Consider the following 24,208-nt stretch of genomic DNA (forward strand, 5'->3'; position numbering starts at 1 on the left):
TTGGCTGATCTTGATATATGTACAGCCCAAATTTTGATCACACATATTATAAGTCACGAAACGATTCCTGCGCACTGATGTTAAGACGTAGTTGAAGTTTCCTGTATTTTATTATTAATGATTATATACTATATTCACAGTATTTTACATGATTCTATAATTAGAATTTAAAGAAGTAGAATTTGTTTATATGAATGATATTAACTGTTGTAGAACTCTAGTATTGATGGTGAGTAGTGTAGTTATGTATAGGAGCAGGCCTCTTTACATTTATTCCATACTTCAATGAGGGTGGTGCGCACACCTTTTTCATTGGTCCTACACTACATATTGCTATGTTAAGTTCACACTTCAGTTTATAAAATACATGGGTCATATACATATACATTTATGCCAGTATACAATAGGCTATGTACTTATATTTATCTGACCCAAACATTGTGCCTTTATGCATTATTATGTCTTTGAGCATTATTGTCGTAGACAGTACGTTATATACATACACATAGTATTAGGTACCCTATTCAAGTTTTCCTTCTCTCTCAGTCCTGTATTAATTCACCTTCACTAAACAACATTTCTTTCTCAATATTTAAAAAAAAAAAAATTTGTTCCAGAGGAAGGAGATGTGTGTTATTGTTTGGACTGTTTTATCTTTTCCTCATTCTTGTCACTTTCAGCTACCATTCATTCTTTTCTGTTATTACGAACCATATGATATATTACAAGTTTTCTCTTTTCAATTTAAATAGCTATGTAACATAATATTGTGCTTATTGTTATTGAAGAAAAGGGGATATGTTGTACATTGGATTATCTCCTTGTAGCTGCTCAGCCTGTATGAATGTGATGTCAGTGTAGAATGTTGAAAGTTGGATGACAGAGTGAATAGAATGTTAGTGTGCCTGGTGTGTATGTGGAAGGACAGTTGAAGAGAGTGGGCTGAGCAGTGACCATCCTGTTCCTGGTGGGGTTATCTTCATTATATCTTATAACTATATTACATGAATAAAGGAACATCAAGAAACCACTTGACTACCCATCATTTCATATACGACAACACCCCTGATACATTAGTAGACCTGGAACCTTCAATGGAACTAATCTTGCTCACTCTACGTTTGGCTTTGAACACATCAGGAATTACGGGAATTTCTCCCTCAGTGGGCAGGCCAGATTGATCATAGGTCCGTTCACTTTGCTCATTACCATTTACAATGTCAAAACTTTCCACAAGAATCTCATGGCAGTCATCCACAAGAGAGGAAATATGATTGATCACGCAGTTAGAGGCGGCGTGATTGGCCGTATTTTTGGTTTTTCTACCTTTTCTGTGTTTCGGAGGGTTAACAGGAGCCCCACCACCCCCTTCCATAGTTTTCCGTTTCCCCATGTTAATAAAATCTACTAAATAGTTATATGTGCTTTTTCAGATAGGTCCATATACACAAAACAGACTCAGTCTACCTTGTTTCAGTGGTCACACTCTCTGCATCGCTGGAAGAAGCTTTACTTAATAGTAGATCCCTCTTGAGCAGTACAATTATGTCCACACCAGATGAAAAATACAAAATAAAAAGAAATCCAAGGGAAATGGCCCAGCCCAGCCTTTGCCGGCCCTGGACGGCCACAGACGGTCCCGCCCTTGTCCCGGGCTTAGCCCTGCGCTGCACGCGCGCGATCCCGCGACGCGGGAGGAGCAGCTGCCTCTTGTGCGCCTCCGGGCGCGAATTCAGCTGGTAGGCGGCGTCAGCAAGGAATGCTGGTTGGTGTAGTTCAGCTCAGCTCTCCCCGCTCGGCAGCCGCGATGACCAGAGCGGCAGCGGGGGAGAGCAGTGATGACAGCGGGACCGGGAGGGAAGGTGTGCACTTGCGGTGTTTGCCCCCGAGGTTGCTGAGAGCTCCTTGATATATGTTAACCATCACTAATTAATATAAAAGAACAAGGTTTGTGTGTACTGATCCTGAGGGATAGAGGTACAGCTCCTCATTTGTATCTTTCAAGAGATTCTCTGGCAGGTGAATTCAATTTTGTCATCCCAAATATTCCTATGAGCTCACCCCATAGGAGTGGGTGAAAGGTACCTGTCTGATTTCCTTTTCTAAGTTGAAGCCAAAGCTATGCATGCACATTTCAGAGCAGCTGTGGAAACTGAATATTCAAGTGCATGGAAGAGCGCGGCTTTAGCTGACAGTTTAGTTAAACATTTTGAATGGCCAGCTGCACTTTGCTTGGCGAATCCTCTTGGAACAATTCTGCCAAAGACCCCTTCATAAAGGAAAGTAGATTTTAGAAAGTTGTTATAAAATATAATTTTTTTACCAGAGCTCAGAGAGTGGAGAGGGTTCACTCCATTATCTAAACACTTTAATTGCAGATAACCTTGGAGACGGGGTACTAAAAAATACATTCTGATTAAATATAATAATTCAGGCATGTTAGCAAGACACCAAATGCACTTCTGGAATATAACAGTTTGTCTTTTAAAAAATATCCTTAAATAAATGTGCCCCATGTTGGAATTTTGTTTTTACTTATACTGCATGGACCAGTCATGTATTACCGGATTCTGGGGAAAAAGCTAATGAAAACAAGTATTGGCAAAGGCAATAGGTTTCACATATGCTAAATCTATTGGCTTTGTCAATGTTTTTTTTACATGTTGCATAGTATTTGAGTTGCTGTGCAAGATGACTTAAAATAAAACAAAATTAAAGCGTTATGTTTTTTTTTACAGTAAGCCATGTTGCACTGCAGCTCAACTGTACAACATGTAAAAAAGTTTGCATGCAATTACATAGAAAGTTCTCACAAAAAAAACATGATGTAGTCCCCATCAGAAATATATGCATGGTTTCAGTGAATGTGTACTGGGCATTGTCTTTATCTGCTCCAGCAGCTACCACTACAAAGAAGTTTCAATTAAGATAAGTAGATTGTATTGAAAGAAGCCTTTGAAGTAATGCCGTTATTATCCTGTTCGCTTTGTGCTTGCGGGTATTAACTTGTATTTGAGGCCCTATCAATCGCTGAACAGATGTAAGACATCAGGCCCTAGGAAGCCGGGGCTTCTACAAGCAGCCGAATTATGGCGTTGTCTGTCCACCAGACAAGGAAGTTGCTTTAGGAGGGGCCCAGGAATGACGCTTTCCGGATTTAATCATTATTTCCCACCTCCACTGTTCTTCTTTTTTTAGCAAATAATAAGCTCAAAGGGTATTAAGCCGAGAAGTAGATATTAGGAATGCAGCGGGAGCAGGGGCACCTGGTCACCTGAGAGTGAACAGCCTTCTACACCTAATTACTTATCCATCTTTATTACATTACTTTTAATTCATCATCTCCAATGCACTACCCTATATCTCACCCTCTGCCTCATGGAAAATATCCTCTACTTCCAATCTCTGACTCATCTCAAACCTCATTCTACTGCTCTCTCCAATGTACTACCATATTTTTCTCCCTATACCTCTCTCAATATAGTCTTTACCTCCACTCTCTTACTGATCCCAAACTCCATTCTACCACTCTCTCCAATGCACTGCCCTATTTCTCACCTTATACCTCTAGCCATATATATCCTCTACATCCACTCACCCATTCATCCCAAACCCCATCCTACTACTATGATCCACAAAATAACCCTTTTTTAGACCCTTCCCTCCTCTACCCCTCCTTGCATCATCTCATACCTCTTTTACTATTCACATCTCCCCAGCAAGTCTTTTTAAACCCTTCCCTGGGACTCTTCCCCCCCTCCACCTCCCCTTTACTTATCCCAAACCTCCTTCTACTGCTATGAGCTCCAATAAAACACTTTTCAAACCCCTCCCTCTTCTATCCCTTCACTATCCTTTTCAATCCAGCTAACTGACTCACATGTCCACCACTCAAATTAATTTCATATTTTCCTATACTAATTCCCCACTAATCTTGTTTGGGTTCTGGAGTAGCGTGATACCCACCGAAAAGCGATTTGACACCTCATCAGGGGTAGCAAGTGCTATCTAAATGCAAACCCTTCCCTCTTCTATCACTCTACTATCCTTTTTCAAGCCAAATAAACTGACATGTGCAGTGCTCAAATTATTCTCACATCTCCCTATATTAATTCACCACTAATCCTCTTTGGTTTCCGGAGTAGCGTGCTGCTCACCCACAAAGTGCTTCAATGCCTCGTCAGGGATTATAAACGCTATATAAATGCAATCAAAATTACAATTAAGCAGGTAAGTAAATATTAGTAATGCAGCAGGGGCACCTGGTCACCCAAGTGTGAACAGCCTTCGGGATCTGATTATGGTTGAATCTTTATTATAGAGCTTGGGGCAGGGTGGCCCACGTTACTTGCTTGAGGCTCCACAACACCCTTGGCAAAGAGACACTATATCCTGATTTGTTCAAAGTTGTTCCTGGAAAATACTGCTGCAACATCTGTTGCAAAGATGCACATTTCACAGTAAGTGGAAGCACCCAATGGAACAGAACTGCAGGCATGAGTGTATGTCGAAAACTAAATATGCACCTATGTGATCTCCAAGGACTACGTTTAATGTCTGCGCCTGCAACTTCCAGCAACGCACCACAAACAGCTCGTTCTTGAATCACTGCAATGCAGTGCTTTCACTATAAACACTGGGGCTTAGCTACAAGCCCTGTGTGCCACCTGTACGTCACTTTTTCCCATGTTAAAAATGACGCCAAAGCGGCGCAAGGGGCATGTAAATAGGCCCCACTATTTGCAGTCTGCAAAAACAGGTGGGAGGAGAAAGGGGTGTCGGGGGTGGTGAGAAAAGGACGGTGGGAGGAAGGGGTAGGGGTGCAGAGAAAGAGAATATGGAGAGAAGTTTTGGGAAAAAGTGAGGCGCAGCGAGAGGAAATGTGTTGCAAAAAGGGGGTGGGCTGGCGTTTTGTTCCCTTACTTTGGCATTTACAGTAAGTACACTTAACAGCAGTACAAGGTTCTCTTACAGGACACACTGCTAGCAGTGGCAGTAACAAATTGCTTCACACTGTACTGCAGGTGGGCTCACCATTCAGCTCTTTCCCAATGGCCTGCAGATTAAGTAGGCCGCTTTTGAGACTAGATTTTCTTCCTTGAGCCAGCCCTGGTCGCCCATGCTGTATTCTAGTCACAACCCTTTAGCAGTGTCTGTATCTAATAAATTAGCCCATTTGTTCACCCGTCCTAAAAAAAAAAAAATTGTTTTTTTCCAGGATGGGAATGTAAGTGACCATTAAAATGGGGATACAGTTCATGTACATGTACACACACATAGGCCTTTTTATCTGTGGATGGTTTGCACTGGAGCAGAAGGCTAAAAGGCTTCTTTCTGTGCAGGAGCAAAATTAGAAGCCCCGCGCAGTAAGAATGAGGCCGAGGCTGCCTTCTATATCTACAATGGCATGCTTAGCAGCTGACTATGGTGAAGCCATCTTTTAATGGGTTGTCCACATCCGGGAGCATGTAGGCAATGCCCCGGAGGCAGATTGTGATCCAAGCCTCCATCAGTAGAAGACTAAGGAGAGGAAGGTAGATAGATGTTGAGTATCGTTAAAGGTTGGCAACTGTCCTTGAATGTTGATAGTGCTTTACATACAGTATCAGTTTGGTTTCTGGTCTTGTTTTAAAATACCTGTTTTTTCGATTTTAGCAATGGATGGCGGGAGGAGGGGGTCGGGTGTTGAGAAACAAACGATTCCTGTGTTTTATCAATTTTAGCCACGGACAGCGTGAGGAGGGGGTTTGAGGGTGTTGGGAAATGAACTGTGGGAGGAGGGGCATAGTGTACTGAGGATCAGTCCGTTGCTAAGAATGGTGGGAAGACAAAGGATAGCATTGTGATCAAGAAGAGGGAAAAGTAGTTTTAAAAAGTGTAAGGACATTGGCCACAGGAAGCAGTACTTGGTCCAGGCTCCGCGGCATGATGACGAAGGCGAGGAGGAGGCGCTGACCAGCAAGGGACCATATGGGAGCCAGCCAATGGTAAGTAGTGACATGGAGCCATGTGCGAGCCAGCCAATGTTAAGTAAAATGACATATGAGCCATGTGGAATCTAGTCAATGGCAAGTCAAGGTAAGTATTGGGCGGGCTTTAAGCCCCCTTTAAGATTTTTTTAAAATACAAGAGATTTCGCAATCACACTGCAAGCTCTGTGCAGGTGAAACGTTCCGATTGCACACAATGTAGATGCCTAGTTATGTTGTTATCAAATTAAAATGTAGAAAGGCAAGTCTGAGTGGCAGTGCTCAAGGATACTCAATAGCAAAATGACCTTCCCCAAGTAGTTGTTCAGGATACATGCATTTTTCAATTTCATTTCCCTGACAGGGAATAGTCCTTGAGATAAAAGCCATAATTTCTCTTTTAGCCAGAAGGTGAGATGTGATTTTTACATAATTGCTTTTTTTTCCGTCTTTTTTTTAGTTTGTGGAGTCCTTTCCTCTGTGCTCCTTCTTGCCTGCTCCATGTAAATGATAGACTCATATGCCTGCCCGTAACAAACGTTATTTTAATTTCAATAAAATGTATTAGCGGCTTCAAGTTTGGGAAAATGCTTTGCTTTGATTACATTTTATAATTTGAAAATAGAAAGGGCCCATGTTCCCTCACCAAAGGAGACTCCAGGTGATCTTTTCTCATAGGGCTGTGGCCCCAAAAGTAATTCATATTGTGGGCCAGGACCGCACACAGAGTTTCTAAGGAGTTGCAATGCCTGTCTGTAGTGTGTTTAGCCCTTGTGTACCCAATGAATGGCTCTTTTAGTTTCCAGCTGGATTGTTTGTAAGTAAGTTTGTAATTCTCAAAGCATGCTTTATTTTATATATAATTAGTTCCACTGCGCTTTGGATGAAATACTGACCTGTCCTTGGTATCATTCTGATTGGCTTGTTTCTTGTTTTGAGCCAAATTCACAATGGTTGCCAAAGTCCAGAAAACCATTGCCTTTTCTTAAGATCTTTTTATCTGCAAAGATAAAATCACACATGACTAGGACAAGGAGTTCTTTTACGGACAAGTTAAGAAAAAGCAGAAAGGGGAGACATAGAGACAGGTAGAGAGACAAAGACGGTTGATAGATAATGTAAGGTTGGTAATCGAGACAACAGCCAAGATTGATCGGCAGCAATATAAAATAGAGAGTTTAGGAAGATGGCTCTGCATATACTATACCAAAGTAAGGTATAGTGTGCACAGAGTCCAGTGAATCACCAGAGGCTTTAAGGAGGCTACAGTAGATAATACATTACTCTGTTCTGTGGTAGTGTTGTTGAGCAGTTAGGCTAATCAGAGGGTTTTGTTAAGCATTTGTTGTACAAGCAGTCAAGAAATAAGGCACACACTCAATGACTAACTCCAAGTCCAATATTTGTATAAAAATATTACTTTGTCACTTTTATTTCAGAACCAAGAAGAACTCAGTTGCAGGTCAGTACCAGTTCAAAAATAGCAATACTTTCAGGTACAGAAGGAAGGTTTTGCAAATAGCAATAGGTAGAACTAATGTGTGGTGTCAATCAATAGTAGCAATACATAGCAATGTGGAAAATAGACACTTGATGCAAATAGCAAGAAACAGAATGTAATCCTATAAAAGGAAAACAGTTATGTACATTCACATGTAAGTACGCTACTTACTACCCTATCCTTCAGGGGCTTGGACCAACGCAGGGCAAGGTTCAAGTGGGCACCAAGTCTGCACCACATGCAGCATGGGGGCGGCCGTGTGCAGAGACCAAAGGTGGTGCCCGGAGCACAGTGTTGGTTTATGGAGACTGGGGATGAATAGAGATGCACAGCTTGCAGGTAAGTATCTGCGATTTCAGGGCACAGGCATGGGGGTGTAGGCAAGCACGGGGGCACAAGGCAGCACCAATCATTCACCTCTATCAGCACAGGGGCAGCCGGGTGCAGGATGCAAAGACAGCATCGGACCCCAATGCAAACGGATGGAGGAACTCGGTTTCACAAAGAGGCTGGAGGCTCAGACCAGGGTGCTGGACGAAGGGGACCAATGGCTGGGCAGGTACGTTATGATGTCTGTGGATGCCTGGGTGCTGTTGGCTGGGCTCCCGAACGTCAGAGGGCTGAGCATGCAGGGGTGCCTTTAGACGATGGAAAATCTTCACCGGAGCAGGTCGCAGTCAGGGGCACACCCTACATTTTGAGGACGCAGACGTCTTCCTGGAGTCCAGGAGAGGTCAGCCACTGATGGTTTCAAGGTAGGTATCGCAGGGGAGGCTTCACTGGTCCGGAGGGCCACTCAGACCTAGGGCATTGGGTGCCGAGTGGGCAGGACTCGTGGTTCCAGTAGGTAAGGGAGTCCTTGGTGTTGGTTTCTTTGTGTACAGGGCCACAGTCTTCAGGAGTTCTTGGCCTTTAGGGAAGGCAGGCAGTCCTCTCAGGGTTGTGGAGGATGCTGGGCGTGCAGGACGAGTCGCTTCTTTGAGCAGGTTTCTTCGAGGGCTGCAGACAGGCTGGTAGGGCTGGGGCAAGTCAGTTGTCACCTGGAGGCTTCACTTCTGCACAGCTCTTCGGTCCTTCTTCTTTAGATCACCTGGAATCTGAGGATCAAGGTTTGGGTTGCCCCTAAAAACTCAATTTAGGGGCATTACAGACACTGGCAGATAGTAGCCAATAGGCTACTTATCTTTAGGGTGACTACACCCTTTGTATTTGCCCTCCCTTTGTGGAGGGGGCATCCCCTAAACCTATTGGCTAAAATCCTTCCATGCAACATGGGGGATTTTCTAAGGAGGGGGTCACTTCAGCTCGGGACACCTTAGAGGTGGTCCTGGCTGGGAGTGGTCACACCTCTCTTGCTTACTAATTTTCCCGCCAACCTTGTTGCCAAAGGTGGGGCTTGGTCAGGTGGGTGGGCATCTCCACTAGCTGGAGAGGTCCTGGCTAGCATAAGAAAAAGCAAGAGCTTCGGAGGCTCACCACCCTAAATGCTTTTCCTGTTCGGTGGTATGTGAGCACCTCCACCCCAAGCTGGCTTTATTTCTGACCCACGAGCGCACAAGGCTCCAACTCTCTAAGATGCACTCTGAGTGCATTTTACAATAAATCCAAACTGACATCAGTGTGTATTTATCATGCTGAAAAGTTTGATATCCAACTTCCTAGCATTCAGTAAAGCCATCATGGAGCTGTTGAGTTTGTAATGACAAACTCCCAGCCCATGATATGATGTCACTGACCTTACAATGTCTAAGATGCACTAAGGCACTGTAGGGGCATATTGTTCATGCATCTATGCCCTCACCTGTGGTATAATCCTCCTTGGCATAAGGATGTGAGACCTGCTAGCGGGGTGAATTACCTATGCCACACGCAGTGGTTTGTAGATATGGAACACAGAGATGAGTGCCATGTCAACTTTTTATTTTTAGCTGCACCTAAACACACAGGGACAGATTTACAAGCCCCTTGCAACATGTTTACAACACCGTTGCGTCACTTCTGTGACGCAGCGGCGTCGTAAACTATGCTTCACCTTGCGACAGATTGACACTGTGATGCATCTAGTGAGATGCGTCACGTTGTAAACCCTGTGCTACATTATACCTGCGTCAGGTATAATCTATGCAGGGTGGGCGTTCCGTCTCAAGGAAGCCCCGTAAAAGTGATGCAGTGAAATCTACAAGATTTCACTGAGTCACTTTTACGTCCATGCTGTGTCAAAACCTGATGCCTGCTTGAAGCAGGCGTAAGGAGTGACGCAGCATGTTAGGTATAGGGTGCCCCTGAGCATTGCTGGAGATGCGTCAGGCTTGCGACACAACTCCAGCATACGCAACATGCATCTGACTTTCCTTGCACCACTGTGCGTCGAATTGTAAATGCGACGCATCCGTGGTGGCGCAAGGATATTCCTGCATGTCACATCTTTACTGGCGCTTCCCTGCTAATATGCAGGGATGCACCAGTCCCTGTAAATCTGCCACTCAGTCTGCAATGGCAGTGTGTATGTGTTTGGTGAGGGGTCTCTGAGGGTGGCATAATAAATGCTGCAGCCCTTAGAGACCCTCTCTGGTCACAAGGCACTTGGTGCTTGTGGTACCTTTTACAAGGGACATATACGTGTGCTAGAGTTGTGCCAATTGTGGAAACAAAGGTACGGTTTTGGGAAAGAGCACAGGCACTGGGAACCTGATTAGCAGGGACCAAGTGCACAATCAGACAAAGCGCATCAGGAATCAGGCAAAAGGTGTGTGTGTGTATTAACCATGCGAACAGGGCCCCCTCCTACAGAAAGCAAAAGGAAATAGAGTAACAAGTGTACTGTAGAGTGCTAGAGAGAGGTGTGAGTGTGTCCGTTTGGGTTTTTGAGTAGAAACACGTGTAACAGTTTAGAAAAAGACAACTCAATCTAGAAACAGAGCAATGAGCCTTTTCTGCAGTCCTGGGGAATTGGCTTCAGGCTGCACCAGTGGTTGGCGGCTCTGTATTTACACCCTTTGTCACAAGGTCATCGATATTGATGCTTAAAAATGAGTTAGTATGGTATTCCCTCATGTCATTTAAAACGAGTTAGCCAAGTACTCCTGTATATCATTGGCTTTTTCTTGGAAACTGTGGCGGAGAGGTAAGTGCTTATTCTAGAAGATGGTTAGGGTTTTGCGTCCAGGCACAGTGTGACATAACCATGCACTATTAGGTCAATGTCTATTTTTTAGTATAACCATTTTATTACCAATTAGAAAAGTGGAGTTGTTTAAACTATCCAAAACTGTATCCAATCCTAAGTAATTCAGAAGTGTCTTATCCCTTTTAGGAGAATTTAGCACCAGAAATTATTGCTATTAAAATGTAAATACGAAGAATCTACTCACTCCTAATGCAATTATTTCCAATACTAATATGATCATCAGGTCATTGTTGTCCTTAGATTCTATGTAGTTCCTCGGTCAGTGAGACTATTAGTGATAGTAACCGTACCATGACCAGTTAGTATACCATGAATGTGAACAATGTCTGACACAATAGTTTTGTGACTGAGTTCTAGGTTAAAGGGTAATTTAGGTTCTACATATGTGCATATCACTAGTGGTAAAGAGGCTTTTACTCACGATTTGGCTAACTAATATTTCTAAAACAAGTGTATTGATTCCTGGTAGCCTACCGTGGCTCTCAGTAAACATAGGGGGTCCTGTGATAAGCATAGAGATGTCTCTCTCAACTAGCTCGCCCAAATTGCAGTTTTCTGGTGCGACTGGGTTTCTTTTTTTTTCTTTTTTTTTTTGGGAAAACCTTTATTGTTACACCAAAAGAATACAGATATGGGCCTACAACCCTCCGGGCCGGCCGCTAGTTAGGTTCAGAGCAATTCAAATCAATTATGACGAAACCCATCCGCCCGCATTCCGGAACCATAACAAAAAAGTCAGAATATGATAGTATCGTTGAGCATACCCAATGAAAACAGGATTCGAAAGGATTCCATTTTATGATATAGAATTAGGATCAGACAACCAACAGTCGAACGAAATCATACTTAAGGTTAGCCATGGAGCAGGATATCTACAGTTGAGCCAATTAATCAAAGGATGATATAAAACGACATGAGTCAGGATAAACAAGCGTATACTCCCGCAGCGCCACCCCACCTCCCTCCCACAGAATCGAAGAATACTATTGGCATATATAGGCATACAATATGGAAAAACCCCTCCTAACAGCACAAAATGTGACCCACTATATACTCTAAGGAGAGAAGAGGTTAAAAAGGGCTACGAAAGGAAAGAAGAGAAAGAAAAAAGATGCCATAGAAACAAGGAGATACAATAAGAAAATCCCCCAAACCCCCACCCCGCACACTTGAGAAGGCTACGGCCTACCCCCCCCCCCCCCCAACAGCGTGCCTGTCGCCCCATAAACAACTAAAACCCCTACAGATAGGAAAGTATGGAGGAGGATCTTCGAGACGGCCCCCGGCCCCCCCCCACCCCGTGCACGACAAACGGCCCCAGGTCCGATTCCAGTGAAACCCGGGGAACATCAGTAGCCAATAGCGCCTTTTATGACAATATAGCAGAATGCAATCGTCGCTATCACTGGCCGAGCAACCATCCCTTGACATCTAAACAGATTCACCCCTGACCTGCTCTCTCCCACCTACCAACACATGTACGTTGAGCAAGCACCGCACTCTTCAATATAGCGCTCACTAACGATCCAGATAAACAAAACAAAATTCTCTCCACGTGGGACCGGGGCAGCCAAAAGCCATACGAACACAGAGTCTGGAAGTCAAATCCTCTTAATACAGTCCAAACAAACAAATTCCAATCAGGATACAGCCGAGCCAGCATGGGAGAGCGAGTCTCACCTCCGAGCCGCAAAAGAGATGGCGCCTGGGTAGTCAAAGGCACTGTTCGGCAGCGATGTTCCGTCCGCAGGGCCGACCTGAGTCCTGACAAATCATTTGCACAACTGATTGAGCTAAGCATAGCTATCGTAAAAGCCAGGTCTTCCAGCGTCGCCACGGTCCCTGATGTAGCCAAAACCTTCTGCTCGGATATAGAAACGGGTGTAGCAGCACATACGCGAGGGCAATCCAAGCTCATGGGTCCCGGTGCAACCAAGATGGCGTCCAGCTTCTTTCCCAGTTCCCGGGCTCCTACCTCCAAGGCAGTGCGGAGGGAGCCGAAAGCAACAAGGACAGCACGGATCGAGGGCTCTGCCCCGAGTGTCTGAGCCGCTGCGTCCCCCCATACAGCAACTTCAGTGCAGGGCAGAGGACCACACAACAGGATGTCACTCTCCAGACCAATCGATCCGGCCCCTCCCAGCACGGCGGTGCGACGAGTCCGAGAAGCACACAAAGGAGCACCGGGGTCCATGGTGCACCCCCGAAACGTAGTAGAGCGAGGACAAGAAGCACCAGGAGAGCCGTACAGACTGGGGCCAAGGTGCACCAGCAAAGCCTTCACCACTTCACCGGGAACCACCCGCAAACATCGGGAAGACGCGTGCAATGGCCGAGCTGCGCACGTACGAGGGACTCAGATATGGTGGGGTCCCCACAAGCACACAATACTCGGTACACACATCGAATCGTCCGCAGGGTGGGCTAGACAACGGCCGCCGATAATTAGCACAGCCGGGTTTCCAACGCCGACCGGTCGGCTCCTCCCAGTCTCCAGTGTCCGATGTTGCAGCAATAATGGCCGGCCGTCTTCACACGCCGCTCCCCGGTCCCTAGACCACGGAGGCCGCAGACTGCAGGGGGAAGGTTCTATGGCTCCGAAGCTTGCCGGGACCACGGAAGCACACCGCCAGCGACAGCATCTCGTCGCATTCACGAATACACAGCGCCGGCTCAGGATAGAGATCAGGATGTAGGCACAGGGCGAGGAGGTTCGCGGAGCCGGGAGCCTAAGCGGCCATCGCGGTCGCTGGCTTAGCTCCTCCGCGACTGGGTTTCTTGGTTGACACTGGCTAATATCCTGAAACAAGCCAGTTGTAGTCCCTTTTTCACGGTGCTTATTTGGAAGGGATGATACAGCAAAAGTGGGAAATATCTAAGGCTGATGTCCTGGGAAAGTTGTTTGTGGTCCAAGGTCTTGCTAGCCTTTGGGTACCTTTATGCTTGGGCTTCCTTTGTGATGTATACAAGGCCCCATTAACAAAGGCACTCATAGCTATTACAAAGCATCAAGAAATCGAAGGGGCATATGTATGAAGCCCATTTCCCATTTGCAAACGGGCGGATTTCTCAGAATCTGCCCGTTTGTGAACAGGAAAAAGCCTTTTAGGATGTATGATCCCAAAAGGTCCTCACAAAATCCCTATGTTGATAATGCATTTAAGGGGATGTATGACGTTACAACGCACACTTTTACAACGCATACCTTTACAATGCATTTTTTACACCGCAAAATCCATTACAACGCACACCATTACAACGCATACCATTACAACGAATTCTTAGAAACTACCTTTACAACGCATTCCACTACAACGCATACTACATTTACAACGCATACCATTACAACGCATTACATTACATTGCATATAAGGTAAGTGTTGGATAGTGTAGGGGTTAAAATTACTATTCTAACTCCAGGGGGTGCAACAGTAGGGAAAGTGTTGGATAGTGTAGGGGTTAAAATTACTATTCTAACTCCAGGGGGTGCAACAGTAGGGTAAGTGTTGGATGGTAATTTTTGCGTTGTAATGGTATGCGTTGTAATGACTGCGTTGTAATGGTATGCGTTGTAGTAGTGTGCGTTGTAGTGTCATGCGTTGTAATGACTGCATTGTAAATGCATGCGTTGTAATAGATTTTGCGTTGTAAAAGTTTTGTTGTAATGGTAGTGGGTTGTAAAAGTTGCGTTGTAAAGGTTGTATACCCATTTAAGGAATCGCAAATGGCGATACCTTAAATGCGATGTAGAAAGCACCCAAGTTGTGCGATTTCTCCTTAAGAAATCGCAAATTACCACCAACTTCAAGGTGGTGGTAATGTGTGATTTCTTAGAAAAATACACTTTTTGTCATTTTTCAAAGTGCCATGTGGCGCGAATACATGCCCTTACATGCCACATGTGCACATATGCTGATTTCAGGGGAGCAACAGGGTGTCCTTATGACACCCTTGCACCCTTGAAATTGCAGTCTCAATTTGCGATTCTCTAATTGGTAATCACAAATTGAGAATGTCTTCCCGTTCATTCCTATGGGCCTCCTAGCCCATAGGATTGATGGGCAAGGTATTCCTTGTTGGCGAATTTTAATTTGCGATTCGCAAATAAGGAATATGTAGGATTCGCAAAATTTCTAGCAAATCCTACATACATTGCATTTTGCGATTCTCTAATTGCGATTCTCTAAAAATCACAACTTGATAATCACAAAACTCTTTTTTGATAAATATGCCCCTAAGACTTTGGAACACTGTTGTGCCTTCAAGCTCTATAAGGTCTCTAGGTACAGGGATGTGCCCAAGCCTCCCTCCAGCAGATCAGACCACAGTTAAGGCACATATGAAAGGGGATGAGTCTTCCCTGAAGAATGGTGATGTTCACTTTGTCTGGTACAGTTTCAGCAAGCCAAAAGGTAGTGTTTCTAGTCACTACTGGATCACCTGTTTATTAGTTATCGTAGCAGCTAGTTTTTGGATTACCAGCGCTTTTCCTGTGCGTACCCTAGTCCTTGGCAATGTTAAAACTTCTGGAGCAGCATGTTACAATTGGTCCCTTTGAACCCTGCTGGTTTCTTCTGGTTGGAGGGATCATTATCTTCCAAGCAGTCCCGCAACAGACGCTTGGTAAGAGCATCACCCTAGCTTAATCCCAGTCAGGAAGTAGATGGGCTGCAAAGAATTGATCACAGAACAGCAGGAGAGGCGGCATGGTCTGGTAATGCAAAAGTGTCCTTAAAAAGAAGGACAATTAAAGTCTGCACAAAAAGCTCTAGTGCCTGAAACTTTTAATACTGAGACAGAGTGTTTGCTAATTGGCACCCAAGTTCACAGTGCTGTTCAGCAGTTTCCTGCTTCCCCGCTGTGCAGAACGAGCCTGACCTTAGCGAAGTGCATGCTCATCTGTGTCCGTCAGAGCCTGGAGGAGACACGGTTTGACCGCCTCTATAAGATCTAGTATTTTTCGGGATGGTCTTTTTTGCCACTTTGTTGTTTAACCTGCAGTGTATTTCCACATCATGGGTATGTGGAAGCTAACACTTCAACCTACAGTAAATGACAGATGTTCTAAAGTCATAAGTACAGGGTACCCCTTGAATGCAATGTACTTAGGAAGGTTGACGATGAGATAGTTGGCACAGCAGGCTACACTAGAAGGTGCTAATGTTAAAGCAATAACAACGCTCATACCTGAACAAACCTGTTCTGGCAATGAAACATCGAATCCTTCAAAATCAATGTCTATTATCTCATTTGTGATAACCAAAGACGTTTGTAATATTAGTGTATTATCTAATTCGCAATGCGCAATCAGTGTCTCAACAAGCGCCTATCGGGTTTTCTGGAATCAAATTCCCTCCTGGGTGATTCCCAAACGGGTTTTCGCCCTGGTCAGGGGACGGACACTGCTCTGCTCGCAGTCGTGGAGAATGCCAGGAGCATTTTGGATTCAGGGGGATCGGTGGCAGTGATCCTCCTGGACCTCAGTGCGGCTTTTGACACCGTAGACCACCAGGTGTTACTCCATCGGCTGGCGGAGGTGGGGGGTCTCCGGGATGGCCCTGAAATGGTTCGCGTCATTTCTGGAGGGCCGGACGTTTGAGGTCTGGGAAGGCCAGGAGAAATCAACATCTGTCCCTCTCCAGTGTGGTGTGCCACAGGGCTCATTGTTGAGCCCTACATTGTTCAACATTTATATGGCCCCACTGGAGAGTGTGGTGCTGCCACTGGGTATCAAGATCATCAGCTACGCTGATGATACCCAGTTGGTGGTAGGGCTCCCCCAGGCGGCAAACCAACCCGACCGGCTGCACACCTGTTTATCTCAGATCTTTATGTGGTATATAATTTCCAGACAGGCCCCTGTCTCATCATCGGTTGTCACCTGCGTCTTAAAGAAAAATAAGATGAAAGGAAAGAAGTGTCCAAAACAACCAACATATACAGTGACAAACTAGTGAAGGCGCAGAAATATCTGCTAGTGACCAACACATACAAACAAAGTGAAAATAACGTAACGAAGTGCATAAAAACACACACAACAATCCGTCCCTTACCCAATTTTATTCATAGGGCGGAAATTGTGTGCTGTATAAAAAGGCTGGTAGTTAATCATGCCTACCACAACCTACTGCCAGTGCCGACATGTTTCACTGCTATGTTATATTAAAGCAGTTTCCTCAGGGCTGCACTCGGGACTTGTCACTTCACTGTTTTGGACACTAGTTCTGTAGTGTGCAGGGGGCAGCCAAGCCACTCATACCGGCCGCTCCTGTTTCTTCTAAGGCAACAAACACTTCTCATGTAAGTATATTCCTTATTGCTCCAGTATAAAATCGTGACGTGCTAGGAAGACGCCTTTCCTCAGCCGTGCCCTTTCATATTTACCCTGTACACCAGTGGTCTGGAAAACACATTCTCCCCAACCCAAGCACATATGCCCAAGATTGGCCCTCATAAAATCCTGGGTTTATTATATGCGGATGATGCTGTCCTTGCTAGAACTCCTGCGGACTCACCGAAGTTGTTGAATTCTCTTATACATTTCATGGAGGATTTAAATTTGAAAGTTAATCTAAGTAAAACATTAAGGGCCTCATTTATGAGAAATTACGCATCACTGTGTGAAAGCAGTGATGAGTCACTTCTCAGTGCGCACTCCTTGCGACATACCTGATGCGTCATATTTAATGTATGTTGCATCATGTCTCAAGGAGTTACAGATAGGTCAGTATTTCTGACGGATCTGTAATTGCAAAACTGACGCATTGCTGGAGTGTGTCACAAACGTGACGCAACTCCAGGAATGCGTCCTTTCACATGGGGCAAGGGATGTATGACGTTACTCCGCATACCGTTACAACTACCTACCATTACAACGCGACCATTACAACGCATACCATTACAACGCATAGCGCTTTGGGGTGCTGGATAGTGGTAAGTATAATTTACTATTCTAACTCCAGTCCCCGTGGACCCTAGGGAAGGTGTTGGATAGTAAATTATACCATTCCCTATCCTATAGCGCCCCCCAGCGCAATGCGTTGTAATGGTATGCGTTATAAAAGTCGCGTTGTAATGGTAGTGCGGAGTAACGAATGCGTTGTAACAGGTGCATACCGGGGCAAGCCCCATGTGAAAGGGCCTGCGTCAGTCTTACGCCTGCTGTGAGGCAGGCGCAAGATTTTGACGCAACGGCGTCCTAGAAGTGACGCAGTGAAATCTCATAAATTTCACTGCGTCACTTCTACGAGGGTTTTTGCGGGGGAATGCCCCCCCTGCATACATTATATCTGACGCAGGTATAATGTAGCGCAGGGGTTCACAAAGTAACGCATCTGCTTAGATGCGTCACTTTGTAAATAGTGCGCAACAGGAGGCATGTTTTACTCTGCCGATGCGTCACAAAAAGTGACGCATCGGAAGCGCAAAACTGACACAAGGCCTCATAAATGAGGCCCTTACAATGTCACATGAGAAGGGAGGATCTAAATCTAGTTTTTTATTAATAAACTATAAAGATAGATTCCTAACATTTTTTTACCTTCGGGTGTTATTCAATCACCCTGGGAACTCGATCATACTGGTATGTCACCAAGGAACAACTATGGAAAAAAGGTTAAAGGAATACTCAGGTTTTACCCCAAGACTAGGTAATTGGCCTATTAAAGAAATGTGCTTGATCTGTTCTGTTAAATGTATATCTGGTGCAACACATAGTTCAGACATTTGGGGCTATGTACACTCTCTAAATTTACAAAGAAATGAGAATTGTTTTGCCTGGAGATTGTTGGCAGGTCTCAGGAGTACCTCACTCTACATTGCACATAAGGGATTACCCCTTCTTTTTTGAAAGACATTATTAAAATACGCTCCTTACACCTCTGGCACTCTATTTGAACCAAACCAGAAACCGGTCTTAATAGGGCTTTTATGATAGTCTGTCTAGTCCTGGATAATGCTTTTAATATTCCATGGTTGGGTTTTATTAGGAAAATGTATCAGAGCATGGAAGTAACCCTGAATATAGCAGATCCCTGGGCTACCATTACGTTGCAGGAAGAAGAAAAAAAATGTAAAGCGAGATTCATTTGGAATGGGACAATTCTGCGTAATGACCAAGACAAATATAGTAGCCAATCATAACTTGCTGCTAATAACTGAAGTCATGCAACATTAGTTTGTGTATGTAGCTAATCCACACTTCTGTGTAGGAAAATCCTTTTTTGTATTTTAAAACAACCCTCACCTACTAACACTATTTAGTGGCAAGCTTCATCATCGGGTTCCCACCAGAGGAGCCGGATGCACCAAGGTGTGCTACAACGCTTGATTACAGCGGAGCTGTATTATTGTGAATGTCAAGTGATGTAAAGATGATTTAAAATTACCTCCTGTTTACCAACCAATGAAGGGATTTTTAATGATGGTCACCGAGCGCAAAATTCAAACGCAGTGGTGGATGTGCTATGAAATATTAATGATCTGTCAAATCGTGGGTCGACATGTTTCAGCCATCTTATTTTAATGCCCGCTGGGTCATTATGGCTTTCGTCAGGACCAGTGCCACGTGCGCCCTAAGGCATGCAGAATTAATATGACAGCTTGTAACTTACGATTATCTGTATCACTCCTCTTGAGTTTCTGTTGTGGATATAAAATGAGAAAGACACCATGGTTATATGGTAGCAACAGATTAGATAGAACATGGGCACAGCACTTTCACTGCACTTATGCCACGCACTATGTTCCAAGCATGCTGGAACGTCCATATTCCACTGAGAACAATCATTGTGAACTCAACTATCAGCCCACTGTATTGGTTTTCATGCAGTAAGTTGTTAATATACCATTGACATTGCAGGTAGCAGGTGGCTCCCTGCATCATATCAATATCAGTGTTTCAAAGCCAGTGCAATGTATTTTGAGCATGCATTGCCTAAATTGTACAGGCTTACAGCATCAGCAAATCAATTTGAACTGCATGCTTTAGCGCGTACGCAGCACTGATCCTGAAGAAATCCATAATAACCCAGCAGGCATTGAAATAAGATGGTGGAAACATGTTGACCGAGGATGTGAGAAATAATTATTATCTCATAGCACATTCACCACTGCTTATAAAACTTGCCCTGGGTGACCATTATCAAAAATACCTTCATTGGTTGGTAACCTGGAGGCAATTTTAAGTCACCTTTTTCGTCACTTGAGATTCACAAAAAACAGCTCTGCTGTAATCAGGCTTTATAGCAAACTCGATGATTAAGCATGCTACTAACAATTGTTTGTGGGTGAGGGTTTTTTTAAAACACCTAAAAGTCTGCTGAGGGATGCTCACAGGAACTTGCACCACTTGGTACCACAAGGGAGACTGCAACTCATGGCATGGAGGATTACAGGTCATGTTGGGAGATTTATTGAGACCTGCTGCTAACTTCATCCAGAGAGTGTGGGCGGATTTGGCGGTCAAATGATACAAATCCGTTTGGAGCACATGGTCATGCTGGTGTATGTGAAAGGGTCTGGATACTGGAGTCAGATGTAGTCTCCATAATTATTTACTTATCAGAGTTAGTGAGGAGGGATTAGCCTATAGGACTATCAATGCTTGCAGGTCGTCCCTCTCGGCAGGACACTTTCCGTTTCAGGATAATCTAGCAGGGTAAAACCCATTAGTGTGTAAATTGTTATAGACAAAGTTATCAAGACCTCCCCAAGCTCTCAGGTATTCCACCTTATGGTACCTAAATGTAGACCGTAAACTTCTGGAGTCTTAGAGACAATGAATTCCAATCACGGAAAGAATTTACAATTTACTATGTCTCACATCCTGTAAACGCATCTCCAACATGAGAACTCTGGATATCTCAGCCAGAATTTTTTCCCCAGAAGAGTTGTCCTTTACATTTTCTGGAAGAACTTAGTATAATACTATTATAGCTCACTACCCTGCTTTTTCCCAACACCCGAAATTAGGCTTGGTAAAATGTCTCAGAGTGTACAAAGCCATGATGGAGGAATTTCGTCCTTCAGGCCCGACTCAACTTCTCATAGCTCTGAAAAAGCCTTTAAAGGTGGTTTCCTCCGCAACCATTGCACGCTTTGTAAAGTGGGTCCTACATGTTGAAGGAATTGAGATTTCTCTATTCCAGGCACATTCCACCAAGAGGGAGAGGGCTTCCAAAACCTTTACACTAGATGATTGCCTTGAAGACATCCTAGATGCGATTGACTAGTTCTCAGATTCTACCTTCAAGACGTTCTATTTTAAACCTGTGATGAGAGTTGCTTCACTGGTGGTCAACCCGCTTTAAACCTGCAAAATCTGAGCCTCCAGTACTGGCAGAGAATCAACATTTCCTAGCTAAAGTGAAAGAAAGTTTCAGCCTTATTAAGGACGGGGAAGCAAGGATTATCCCTTTCTTTGACATTTCAGTAATCAACTTGCTCACCATAAATACATGGAGGGATTACTCTGGGGATACATATGTTTCACTATTATTATTAATGATGTCAAAAAAGACTTGCATAATGCCTTGAGACGCTTGTAGTACTTGGTAAAGATTGAGCTATGGGCGGTGGAGAATTTACAGCTTTGTTTTTTCTTTCACAAGGATCAGAATAGAAGCAAGAATTTTGATCACAGAATGACGGCATAACACTTGGCACAAAGAAAGAGGGGGCACCTTTCCTTACATACAGGGGAGAGCAATGCCTTTAGTGGACGTTGATGTTTAAGTTGAAAAGACTCATGCAGTCTTTTGAGTTATTGGTTACTGTTGTGTTGGCTGCTGAGGTAAAAATAAATTGAAGCGACTCAGAGTCCTTAATAGAATTGAAACTTTCTTTCAAATTCGCTAGGACATTTTTTATTCATAAACAAATCACTTAGATTTAGGAAAATGATGGGCAATGATTTGTAGAATGTCTGGAATGCCTCCTTCTATTGCTATTTTAACTTTTAATATTTTTATTTGGTATCAATTTCTATAAGCAATTTTATGAAGTATGTGTATTCTTTTATGGTTTTTTGAAAACATAATAAAGATTGATTGGCACTCTTGTTTGTTTGTGTGTGTGTGTTTGACAAGGCTAATTAAGAAGTGCCTCATGATCTCACGCAAAAGCGCTGTGCAGAACTTTATATGCTTCCGATGTCCTTCAACATGGCTGTGGGTCTTAGAAAAAAATTATCTACAAGTAGGTGTGATGAAATGGCAGAGTGTAGAAGTTGAATCAGTAATGTCCCCCAGAAATATGCCTAAGGCATATCTGACTTTCGACTTCATGAATCTCATGGTTAGCTTCGATAATGCTTTGGTTGAAGGTTGATTTTCTGGGAATGTTTTCAAAGCAGTTCTTTGTAAATATGGAATAACTACATTCAATTCAGAAATATGCAAATAACAAAAAATAACACAGAAGAGGAGCTCCATTCAAAAATAGTAATGAAAGACTACTTTCTAAGGTTGTACAGTATGCTAACAAGGAAGACCTGCCCAGGATCCAGGTTAATTTAAAAATATATATTTTCAGGCAGTTTATAAATTAAAGAAGAAAGGAAGGCATATTGGGGCATATTACCAAGCAATAGCGATAATTATCGCTATTGCTTGGTTAGAGACAAAAATGTATCGCCGACCTGCGGGATCCCAATCCCTCTGCGACTCGCTCGCAAACTTCTTTAAGGAGAAAGTCATCGATATTTTCTCTGCCTTTACCCGAGTCCCCTCCGCCACTTCTTCTAATCTCCCTTCCAACAATGACACATCTTGCCTCTCGTCATTTGAAGCTGTAACGAAAGAACAAGTCCATCGACTCATTCTGGGTACCAAATCAGGATCACCTCTTGATCCTTGTCCACCTGCCATTTTGAACAGTATCCCGGAAGCCATTTCTCCTGCCTTGACGTCCATCTGTAATGCCATGTTTAATACGGGCATCTACCCCTCAGTCTGGAAGGAGGCCATCATTAGGCCGCTCTTAAAGAAACCCACTCTTGATCCCCTCCTTCCTGCCAGCTACCGACCCATCGCTTGTCTCCCCTTTCCTGCTAAGATTTTTGAAAAAGCGATGAACTTGCAACTATCCAACTTTATAGACAAGAACAACATACTAGACGATACCCAATTTGGCTTCAGAAGGGGTCACGGAACTGAGACCGCGCTACTAAAGGCAGCAGACGAAATCAGAATGACCCTTGACAATGGAGGAGCTGCGGTATTGATACTTCTGGACCTTTCTGCGGCTTTCGACACGGTCGATCATGCCACCTTGATCGACCGTGTCTCAGCTATAGGAGTCAAATATAAAGCGAAAGATCTTCTCGCATCCTTTCTAGCTGATCGTCCCCAAACAGTAAAAATGGCCCACTTTACCTCCCAGGCGTTCACTCTTCCTTGTGGCGTCCCTCAGGGCTCCTCGCTAAGTCCGACACTATTCAACATTTATGTTGCGGACTTAGCGAGAGTAATAAAATCTTATGCAATTGCCCTTACAACCTACGCTGATGATACCCAACTTGTGCTTTCTGTACATAATAATGGTACATCAGTGGCAGCAAACTTCCAAATGGGAATGAGAGCAATCAGCTCCTGGATGTCATCTAATTGTCTTAAACTAAACTCCGATAAGACAGAGGTGATGACATTCGGGAGGCTGGATCCCATCTGGTCCCCGTGCTGGTGGCCTTCGGAGTTGGGAGACCCTCCTCAACCTGTCACCAAGGTCCGCAACCTTGGAGTCATCTTTGATGAGAAACTGACATTTCAGCATCATGTCAATTCAGTGGTCTCTTCATCTTTTTATACTGTAAAAAGAATTAAAAAACTGCTCCCTTACCTTCCAGCATCAGCCGGCAGAACCTTGATCAGTACACTGGTTTTTTTCCAAAACTGATTATTGTAATGCCCTGTTCCTCAATGCCCAGAAAAAAGTCCTCAACCAACTTCAACTAGTCCAGAACGCCTCGGCTAGAGTCCTCTTAAACGTCCCCAAATTCACATCCATTTCCTCTCACATCCGCCAACTACACTGGCTCCCTGTCAGGAGCCGGACAATATTTAAGGCCCTGTGTATCACCTACAAGGCAATCAATAACCTGGGTCCTCAGTTCCTTAGAACAGCTTTCCGCCCGCTTGAGCACCCTAGAACACTTCGCTCATCTTCTGCACATTTGCTAAAGGTCCCTCGAACAAAAAAGGCCAACTGGGGCGACAGGTGTTTCATCATTTCATCTTCTAAACATTGGAACACACTGCCCCTCCACATCAAAACCGCCCCGACCCTTCTTAGCTTCAGGAAAAAACTTAAAACTTGGCTCTTCCCAGCATAAATTCACCTCCTCAGTGACGGTTCTACACTAGCGCCGAGACACCCCTGGGTATTTTTGCGCTCTAAAAATGTCATAAACATAAACATAAACATAAACATTTTTATTGCAGATAAACCTTGGTATTACCAAGGTTTATCGCAAATGCGATAAAAATCGGCCGCAATGCATGAATATCGCTGAAAAGTCAGCGATATTCAGGCATTACCGAGCTAATGCTCTTA

The 24,208-nt window shown here is 44.1% G+C and overlaps 1 pseudogene across 1 annotated transcript in view; it reads right to left on the reverse strand.

The window, feature by feature from the left end:
* Positions 1–24,208, reverse strand: part of LOC144797765 (leucine-rich repeat and immunoglobulin-like domain-containing nogo receptor-interacting protein 1 pseudogene) — a 181,054-nt pseudogene that overhangs the window by 35,833 nt on the left and 121,013 nt on the right. Inside the window, exon 2 of the transcript XR_013603459.1 lies at positions 6,866–6,969. The product of XR_013603459.1 is annotated as a leucine-rich repeat and immunoglobulin-like domain-containing nogo receptor-interacting protein 1 pseudogene (transcript). The remainder of the gene's footprint in view (positions 1–6,865; positions 6,970–24,208) is intronic.

Source organism: Lissotriton helveticus, chromosome 12, assembly GCF_964261635.1.
Source record: "Lissotriton helveticus chromosome 12, aLisHel1.1, whole genome shotgun sequence".
Taxonomy (NCBI): Eukaryota; Metazoa; Chordata; class Amphibia; order Caudata; family Salamandridae; genus Lissotriton; species Lissotriton helveticus.